Here is a 9,750-nt window from a genome sequence, read left to right on the forward strand (position 1 = left end):
AGGCTTCATAGATAGACAATAGAGTTTCAGAAGTGTCTTCATTTATTTTGTTAAATGTTTTGAAGACTAAAGTTGCCTTTTATGGCGAGTTGTATATATATTCTATTATACAGAGTTTTCTTTTGAGTTAAAGATTTGTAAAGTTGAGTTTATAAACTCTTATTCAGTTTTAAGCTCTTGTATGCTTAAGTTAGTATTTCGCTTGGAGTCAGCCAGGATGAGGGTTCGCTTGGGGACCAGCAATGGTCTTCGAGTGCCGGCCACGTCCAGGGTGTAGGCTCGGGGCGTGACAGTTAATTTAATAAAAACTCTAGAAATCTTTAAGAAACTTTACTTTGACTTGCTTATTAATTTCTAGACTTGACTCTTAACTTCTTTGACTTTGATCTTAACTTTCCTTGAATTGGATTATGGATTCAAGGTTCATGCGGAATTACGGGCATAAAATATTCAACTCAAGGACTTCATGGTTAACACATAATATCCCCATGATTAGAAATATAAACTCAAATGGGTTAGATACTCGATACTTAAGACTTAGGATATGAAGATATTACTCCTCTCATGGATACTTAACTTCTGGAGTTCATGCAGAATTTATGGGCATGAACGACTTGACTCGTAGGTCTACATAACATTATGGAACTCATGTATACAACTCTTCTCATTCTTATACTTACTTTCTCAAAATTTAACTCAAATCAATTATGGATCTCCAAGGATTCACAATTGAACTCAAAAGTTTTCTTGAACTCTACTCTTAACTCTCTCTTGAATGTGAATTATGAATTCAAGAGTTATATTTCATGATATGCAGAATCTAGGTGATAGTGTAGACTCATGAATACATTATCCTCACTCTCATTCTCACTTACTTGAGTCTTGAAACAAGTTACTAGTAATTGTAGAAGACTCCTCAAAATGACTCTAATGGACCTTATAAAAAAGGTTTGAAAGAACTCTCAAACTTGACTCTCAACTCTACCTTGAATTTGATTTATGAATTGAAGGCTATGATCATGTTAGGAATGATTTTAGGTGTTTAGAAGTAGCTTATAGTAGTTAGAATCGAAAAGGAGTGAAGGTGCACTTTAAACGAACTCAAACGGGGTAACCGACGACAACTGGGTGGGGCAGGCGACCCTGGCTCTATGGGTGGCACGGGGCGCCAGCCCCTAAACTTCAGAGGTTGGTTTGGGGAGCTTTGGCAGGTGCATCGCACCAGGCCCCCAACCCAGAAAATTCAGCAAGTTTTTTTTCTCGTTTTCTCACCCTATTTCGCCTAGAATTGAATGGTTTCTTCCCCAATCACTTAGAATTGATTTATAAGTACACTCTAATCTACTAAATACATCCATTAAAACACTCACTTTGATCTCAAGAAATCATCCAAAACCCAACACAACAAGATTTAGAATGAACTTCAAGAACACCTATCATGAACTCAAATCTTTCAACTTCAAGAATGAAATTTGCGCTGAAAATAACTTGTTTGGCGTGTGGGTGAACAAACCCAACACTATGGAAGCTTACATACCTCTTAGGGATTAAACCCATGGCGAAAATCCGCATCAAGACGCAAGAATCTCGACGAACGCTTGATCCTCTCCTCTTTTCTCTTCTTCTTTTCTCTTCTTGAACTCTCAACTAAAACCCTAGGCATAAACTAGGATTATAAAACTGAACCTACTAGGATTAGACCCTTAAAATATTACTAAAAACGAATTAAATCTGTTTGGGTAAGGAAAAGACCAAAATACCCCTTACTATTTCCGGTTTTAACTTTCCTTAACTGGCAGCCTAACTTCAAAAGGCCATATCTCACTCATCCGACCTCGAAACTTAACAAACTCAGCGGCATTGGAAAGATAATTCAAAGGTATTTCCTACGGTATATGGTAGTACACCTAAATCATCCTGATCTAGGAGTTATGGTGGTTTTGAATTCGACCCAAAACTCATACTTAGCTTAACTTGCAAAATTTCAGATTTTGCTATTTCCAATTTAATTCTTTTTGGAACTCAAGGTGCTACATCTAATGAACTTAATACTTAAGAAATTTTAATTCCTTGGTAAAATTCTACTCACAACGAAGGATGGTTCAAGTCTTAGTTCAAAATTTTTTTCTGGGGTGTTATACAAAGGTGATTTCAAATACATCAAACATCTACTTCAACTAGGGGCATGGACCCACATAGTGTCCTCCGGGTGCTCGAGCACCCATTAACTTATATGTGTGAAGAAATTAAGAGGTATTTGTATAAAATTAACATACAACACTTAGTGAACGAATGATCTGATTGGTCCATTTGCTGTTGGGTGGTGCTTAAGGCCCTTTTAGTGTTGCTGAGCCTAAGTTTGAATCTCATTTTTAACATGTCTTTTTTTATATTTTTGACTCCGCCACTTTCAGAGCATCCACAATCTTAAAATCCTAGATCAGCCACTAGCTTCAACTAGTACACATGTTTTCATACCCTTCATACGATAATTCTTAATTTCCTGAGTGTTCAGTATTTAAGTACGAAGATTATGTCAAAAGATATATGATTAATGTTTCAAACACACCTCATCCACTTCTAGGTACGAACGATCGTTAAGCAGTATAAAACCCAACAAATGAGTTGGGGTTGAATCCCACAGGAAGCGGTACGTGTTCAAATTCAATCAAGAAGTACGAATGTGATCTAATCAACCATAGGAATAGAAAATATCGAAAAAAGACATAGAACAAATGAAAGGGTTGACACGAATGTCAGATGGGGTTTTTTTTTGTTTGAAATTATTAACTACAATGTTGTCAAATAGTAATGAGATAACAATTCGGAGAGGAATTCTGGGGATGTAATCGATTATAGGCAAACTCGATATACGGGTAATTGAAACTACTAATAAATAACTAAATCTCAGTGGGTAGGCTAGACTATAATTGAAATAACTTTCTCTCGAACAGCTATTCCGCTTCAAGCGATTTCTCTCGAACATCGACAAGCTTAGAAATTAAGAACAACCCATAACCTTAATACATGATCTTCTCTCTCGAGAAAGATGGGTAGTGTTGACACCCAATTTTGACCATCTACAATATATATTAATCATCGAGCTTCTTAAAATCCAAACGATTTGAAATAATTAGTTTTTATAAAGTTCAAAAAATATTTTTCAATTTACTTTTAATTAATTCTGTGTGTGTGTGTGTGTGTTTGACATAATTATGTATATAATTAGTATATTTTATGAATATTCGAAAATCGTCTCAAAAATATTTTATTTTTAATTAAATAATTGGTTAATATTTTAGTTGTATAACAATTTATATTTCAAATTAATTAGTTTTCGTTAAGATTAAGAAGCTCATTAATTAATTTATATTAATTCATCTTATTTAATTTTTAGCCGAATCACCAACTAAACCCAATATGGCTAAATTGTCAACTCTAAATGGCTACAATTGAAATTCATATGGTCATTTTCTTAATAGCAATCCTAGCCATTTCATCACCTTGCCTTCTTGGATCATTTGAAGTCAAGTTTTGGGCCATTTTTTCTTCTTCTTCACTCAATTATTTCCAGTGACCCAACTCCCTTTATTCCAGCCGACCCAGCCCACAAAATAACCCAGGCCCAACATCTATACAATACATACAACGATCCATACAACCTCGAGCATGTCTTTAGGCTCAGTACATGATGAATGGATTTCGACATCATGAACTTGGCTGTTGTTTGTTTCTTACTGGTGTTAAAATGCTCTTATATGAGGTTCTTAGATGTCTTTAATTCCCACCTTGATCCCTTTGTGGTACATAGTCATGTGAATTTGTTCTTGCTCTTTGGTTTGTTTTTTAGATCATAGTCTGTCTCCAGTTCATTCCAGTTTAAGTTTTAATTCGTCTAAGCTTGACTTACTCATTGATTTGCTCTATTTTCAAGCTATCTTCATGCTAGTGTTGTTTCTTTTCTAGCTATGCATTAATGTGATCAATCGGACTTATGCTTTGTCCAAATCTCCTTGTTTAAATTATTTTAATTTTTTTTTTCAAACAATGAACATGATTTTTGAAATGTTTCAATTCTTTTTCTGTTGCCATTTCTTACTTGAAGTTAGTTGTTTTGATCAAAAGATAATGTTGCCAATTTTATATTGAGTCTTTTCTTTACTAGTTTTTTGCATGTTCCTTCCTTGCCTTAGCTTAAATTTTGAAATAGTGTGTTAATAACTTGGTTTCAATTTTAGCTGATGTTTTTCTACAAATGTTTGTTTCCCACTCTCCTAGATTTATAGACCCATTCTTTTATGATAATGTTGCTGAATAATCAAAGTTTAAATTATCCTATCTTAATTAAATCTCATTCTTTTTTTTGTCTTCTTTAGGATATCTAAGGTATGAAACAGTGGTATACTTGTTTTAGTTAAGCTTTCATATTAAGAGAATAAGTTGTTGCTAATGTATTTTTTATTTGTTTATGTTGCATGTGACATCAATTGGGTCCAACCTAGGACTCTATGTTGGCATTTCCGAGTTTGATTAAAAACTCATCATCTGTTGAGTCATCCTTCACCAAAACAGCAGCAAGTGTAGGCTGGAAAATCTAAATTACAGGTCTCGGAAGTCAAAAATGGAATGATATACATGCCGATATACACTATGATACACTGTTATACAGCAGTTTACATGATATACAGGTCAAAGAGCAGCTTATACATGGTTAAAAACGGAATTACAGGTGTTCGGGAGATGGAATAGATTGTATACATTTACTGTATGGGCTGATATACACTATGATACATTGTTATACAGAAGTATACATGTTATACAGGTCAAAGAGCAGCTTATACATGATTAAAAACGGAATTACAGGTATTCAGGAGTTGGAATAGATTGTATACATTTAGTGTGGGATGATATACAAGAAAACAGGTCAGTATACAACCTATATACATGAGTATACACTCAGTATATGTGCAGATGTTCAGAGGAGAAATGGGCTAAAGCCCAACCCTTTACACAACAGGTTCAGCAGAAATTTTGGGCCTATCAGGCCAATGTCGGACCAATATTTGAGATTAGGACAAGTTGAAGGAAGTTGGGCCTGCCAGCCCAACAATTGGAAACTTGGGCAAAGGGTCAAGTTTATAATCTCCTTTCCCCTTTATGCATTGATAAGTCGTCTTGTCAATGCATGAGTCCTTTTCCCCTAAAAAATCCCTTTTAGTTTGTTTCCTTCCAAATAAAAAAATAGATTTTCACTTGATTAGTTTTTTTCAACTTAGTCCAATGTTTAGTTAAATCGTCGGTCAACCGCAAGTTAGCGGACATTCCGAGGGTCTAATACCTTCTCGGAATGTAAATTGAACCCCGAACCCCTTTTATTTTCAATTGACTTTTGTCTATTTAAATCTTTTGAAAAAATAAGTTTTCTTAATTTCTTTCAAAAATTAAGTGGTGACTATATTTGGAAATTCGATTTCTCTTCAATCATAAGTTTAATTGATTTTTCGAAAACAAGTCATTTTTATTTTTCGAGTAACACAAGTAGGATTGGGTTTACAATTCACTCTCTCGAGCTGAACCCAAATGTAACATCTCGCTAATTGAAAGAACTAGAAAGAGCTATAATTAGATAAAGTCAATTTTGGACATAATAAAAAATCTGGAAAATTGGTTAAATAAAGATACCATAGGAAAGATCCTTGAATTATCTTTCCAACGCTGCCAAGTTTGCGCGATTTTGAGTTCGTATGAGGGAAATATGCCCATTTGAAGTTGGGCTGTCTAGATAAGGAAAGTCAAAACCGGATTTTAAAGAGGTATTTTGGTCTTTTCCATACCCTATTATTTTCATTTCATTTTTGATAATTAAGATGGGGTCTAAACTGATAGGATTCAGTTTACGCTTTTCAAAATAGAGTTAGGATTTTTAGAGAAAGAACGCAAGAGGAGAAAAGAGCCAAAGTTCATCGTTCTTGAGGTTTTCGCTTGTGGATTTCGTCAAGGGGAGATTCTTACGAGGTATGTGAGATCACATAGCGTTGGGTTAGTTCACCCACGCGCCAAATATGAATTTATTTCAGCAAATTTGTGTTCTTGAAAGTATGTATATTTAGTTCTTGATGGATTTTGTTGAAATTGTTCAAAGTTTTTGTTGTTGGAGTTGTGGAGTAGTTTCTTGAGTTTGAGTCATGAGATTTAGGTGTTGTTTGGAGTAGATTCTTACATATTTTGGTTGTGTAGTCGAGTCTAAGTGTATGGGGAAAGAACCAAGTTGATTTAGAGGGTTTAGAGTTGAAAAACAAGCAAGAAAAGTCAGAATTCACCTGGGCAAGGGCCTGGAGCACCGCCCCAGCTAGAGCGCCCCAACTGGGGCTCTAAATTTTGGGCTTTGGGGCGGCGCGCCAGCTAGAGTGCCCCAACCCAGCTTCTAAATTTTTGCCACTGGCGCCCTACGTCGCTCAGAGCGCTAGGGACGCTAGGTGTTCCACCCTTTCTCACTTTTTTCCGTACGAGTTCCCTAGCAACGTACCTAAGTTTTCTAGTTGATTTCTACACTTTAAGGTACGTCTAAACATCATGAAAACATCCATAAACATGAGATCATGAGCCTTGAATTCATAATTCAATTCAAGGAGAATTAAGAGTCAAGTCAAGAGAAGTTCGCCGCCCCAACCAGCGCGCCCCAACTGGGCTCTAGGGCGCCGCGCAAGCCAGAGCGCCCCAACCCAGCTTCTGAATTTTTGCCTCTGGCGCCCCATGTCGCTCAGAGCGCCAGGGACGCCAGGTGTTCCACCCTTTCTCACTTCTTTTCGTACGAGTTCCCTAGCAACGTACCTAAGTTTTCTAGTTGATTTCTACACTCTAAGGTACGTCTAAACATCATGAAATCATAAGCTTTGAATCCATAATTCAATTCAAGGAAAGTTAAGAGTCAAGCCAAGAGAAGTTCATAGAGTTTTCCAAAAGTCTTTCACAAACGTTTTGACTTTGTTTTAAGACTTGAGTTTTAAGTTGAGTAAAGAGTAAAGATTGAAGTTCATTTCTTCAAAAAAGTATATACTATATATTCCCAAAGAGTAAAATGTTTTCACATTTAAACAAGACAGGAAACATCGATTTCCAAGAGAGCTTTTAAGTTAAGTTTTGAGTAATTATCTCAAATCAAAGAAAGAGTTTTTTTAAAACATATGAGCTGAGTATAATTTGGGAGTAGTATTGAGCATCGATATGGGGACGAGTTCATAATAACTCAATGTCTGCATAAACCATGTAGTCATCATGGGTAGAAAGGATCATACTTTTTAGATGATTCCTTCGTGCTTTTTAGCATAGACTAGTGGATCCACTTAGTTGAGGCGTTCTATATCTTGGCAAGTTATAGGACAGTTCTGGCAGCGTGGGCGAGACGGTGTATCATCACATTAGCTCATAGTGATGGTTGTCGGTTAGAGAAACTCCCACATTATTATATTATTATATATCTAAGTTGAGTTGTTATTGTATTTTTCAATACATTGAGTTGTTGTTCACTGTTTTAAATGCTTTGTATAAACTGCACCGTTATTATTATTTTACTTTGAATTTGAGTTGAGTATTCTTGAGTTGAGTAGAGCCAATGTAAGTGTTATTTCCAGATTCATATCAAGCTTATGTCATGTTTAGTTTTCCCCTCGCATGCTCGTACATTCAATGTACTGATGCAGGTTGGCCAGCATCTTATTTTGATGCAGATACATGTAACCAGAATCATCATCCAGCGTCTCATTGATCCAGTTGAGCACTCAGAGTCAGTTGGTGAGCCTCATTGCTTTCCAGAGGACCCCTTTTCATATTGTTTTAGTATTTCAGTTGTTAGGATGATCGAGGTCTCGTCTCGACATCCCTCATTATTTTTAGAGACTTCATAGACAGTTAGTTAGTTCTTTGGTCTTTGCATTTCAGTTGTTATGTTATAAGACTTCAGCTGCCATTTTGGCTAAGTTGGATGCTTTATTTTTAAAACGTTCTAAGTTATCTTTTAAACAGTTGGGTAGAATGCATTTAAATCCTTGTATTAATGTTTTAAGTCTTCCGTTGAGTAGTAAGTCAGGCCAAGGGTTCACTTGGGGCCAGCAATGGTTTTCGAGTGCCAGCCACGCCCGGGGTGTAGGCTCGGGGAGTGACACCAAATCAACCCAATACATACAAATCATTAATCAAAAGCTTTGGTTCAAAAACCTCCCTTTAGAGCAAGCTAAGAACAGAAAGTTAGAACTGCATTTGCAACTACAATTCATAAATTAACCCACAACCAATTATTAAGCCCACTTCAATATAGCATTTAAACTAGTAATTAACAATACCCACACACTAATTCAACCCATAATCACATGAGCACACACCAAGAATTGGGGTTTTAATCGAACATCGTAAAAAGATAAAAACCATTACTAAATCGATTAGCCATCAATTGGGTAAGAGGAATTTAAGCTTTACAATGCTCCAATTCGAAGAAAATTCGAAACCCACTTGAAAATTCTCCAAGTTGAGTCTCAAAACCTTCAAGTCTCCTAAGCAAACTTCAGAAAAAACTGTTCTAGACTAAAATGGATTCAATAATCGATGATCCAAAATCTGATACTAAGTTAACTGTTCAAAACTAATTTACAGTCGCCGAAAATAAGCTATGAAGGGCTATTCGGTGAAGTAAGTTGGGCTTGCCAAACCACTCGACGAGCCGCCCTTTGACCTCTTCAATCGCCTTTTCGCCTTAACACTCAGCATCCTCGAGATCTATAACTTTGGGCGATCTAACTTTGCTTCGCGGAACTACTCGGCGATTTGCCGATTGCTTCTTTTTGTCGCCGACTTGGTTTCTTCCTTCAGGGCTTGGCACACTGTAACTTTAGCCGATTAGATGAGCTACTGGGAGAGTTGCCGAGTGTTATTGGCGATCCTCAGGCTCACCCCTCTTCATTTCTTCAGCTTGTTTTGTTCCTTCTTGTCTGTTAGTGTCCTTGTTTTGTTCCTCAATCCATGCATATACCTGAAAATCAAGGATTTAACATCAGTTTACGGTACAAATTAGGCATTTGAGGACACTACATCTATAAAAACAAATCCCTAAATGAGTCCATATCCAGGACTCATCAATAAAGACTACCAAACATGGCACGCCATATGGCCTATAAGCAACATACATATGATGTACTTCCTAAACATTTCAATGATTTTGTTGTGTTCATGGATTATCTTATCGACTCAGACAAAGATGTGAATGTGCTTCGTGGAAAAGGAATCATAAGCAATCAACTAGGAGAGGACAATGAAGTAGCTAACATCATTAACAAAATTGGGCAAGGGGTCAATATCTCTAGTGATTTCTATTACAAAGAAGAACGTAGAGAAGTTTGTAGAAGAAGTAGAATATTATTCCGAGCCCACAAGTTGTTTGTGTGTCTTTAATTAAGAAATTATAACCCCTCACTGTTGCCATGGTTTCAGGTTACTTCCTCCTAGGATAGAATGGCGGAATAACATTTGTGTAATAGCGGGAATGAAATTACAAAACCCCGACGAACTCAACAAACAAAGCAAATCACATGACACTTAATGCTTTATTTAAAAATGACATTTTCCTTATTTCCCATTCATACCTCATATCCCCAAATAATCCTCCATTATTTCATACATATATTTAATTGTCATAATACATAAATATGACCATTAACTTGGCTTCAACAGATAACTATGTCCTCCAACTTTGAATGTGCA

Source organism: Solanum stenotomum, chromosome 2, assembly GCF_019186545.1.
Source record: "Solanum stenotomum isolate F172 chromosome 2, ASM1918654v1, whole genome shotgun sequence".
Taxonomy (NCBI): Eukaryota; Viridiplantae; Streptophyta; class Magnoliopsida; order Solanales; family Solanaceae; genus Solanum; species Solanum stenotomum.